Genomic DNA, 1,116 nt, shown 5'->3' on the forward strand with positions numbered 1-1,116 from the left:
AGTAAAATGGGGGTGACCAAAGTTGCCCAAACGTGTTTATTTCTACTGAAAAACCCGTTTTGACAACTTCTGCACAGTGGGGTTAAGGGCTGACTCAGTGGGCTCTAATGAGCCAGGCAGTTACATTGGGATTCCAAGGTTTGAAAAAACACATTTATTTCGAGCTGAAAAACAAGTTTTGAAAAGTGTGCTTTTTCTGCCCCAGAAGTTAATTGGGGGTGACCAAAGTTGCCCAAACATGTTTATTTCTCTGTCACTATGCTGGGGCATTGGGACCCGCACAGACCTCAGGGTGAATGCCCCCCCACCGGCACCATTAACACCGCTTCCAGCTGGAAGCTTTGTTTTTCCCTGTAGCTCACCCCCATCCGGGTACTGACCTGGCTCACACCTGCTTAGCTTCAGTGGGTTTTCAGTTGCGAGTTGCAAGGGGATGCAAGTGATGGAGCCGCTCGCTGCGAAAGCCACTGCATTGGCCGGGAATCGAACCCGAGCCTCCCGCGTGGCAGGCGAGAATTCCACCACTGAACCACCAATGCTCAGTGCCTGGGCCTTCAAAAAAGACGCTTTTTTGGTGCTCTGTGCAAAACGCGTCGACATCTGCTTCCAGCTGCAAAATGCCATTCGCGGACACTGAAGAACTTATTTCCAAGGCAGTGGGTACAAGCGATTGGGCGTTTTAAAACCACCAGGAACAGCAAAGAGGCGCGCTTCTTTGCTTGCGCCGGAACACACCGACAGGAGGTGGACAACGTAGTCGGCAGGATTCAAACCTGCGCTGGGAGACCCCAATGGATTTCTAGTCCATCACCTTAACCACTCGGCTACGACTACAGAAAGCCCCACCGCCGCTGCGTTCTTGCTACAATCTTACCTGGATCGCGAGGCGCCGGCGGAAGCCTATTTTAAAGTCGTTCTCCGTTTCAAAAAAACATTTCCAAAATACAAGCCTTGCAGACAGACACGCCTCAGAGGACTTAAGGGTGGCTTCATGTCGGAATGATAAAGTCTCCCCGTCCGGACATGAAAATGCCACTTTGTTACACACAAAAAAAGAATCAACAACAGAGAAATGCCCACAAGCATTTGAAAAGCCGCACCACATCGCACTTGAAA

General features: G+C 50.4%; 1 non-coding gene across 1 annotated transcript; it reads right to left on the reverse strand.

The window, feature by feature from the left end:
• Positions 1 to 752: 752 nt before the first annotated feature.
• trnas-aga (transfer RNA serine (anticodon AGA)) lies at positions 753 to 834 on the reverse strand. Its single transcript has one exon. It is a non-coding gene; the product is annotated as a tRNA-Ser (tRNA).
• Between the last annotated feature and the right edge of the window lie 282 nt (positions 835 to 1,116).

This window comes from Lepisosteus platostomus, chromosome 22 (genome assembly GCF_059453375.1).
Source record: "Lepisosteus platostomus isolate fLepPlt1 chromosome 22, fLepPlt1.hap1, whole genome shotgun sequence".
NCBI classification, from domain to species: Eukaryota; Metazoa; Chordata; class Actinopteri; order Semionotiformes; family Lepisosteidae; genus Lepisosteus; species Lepisosteus platostomus.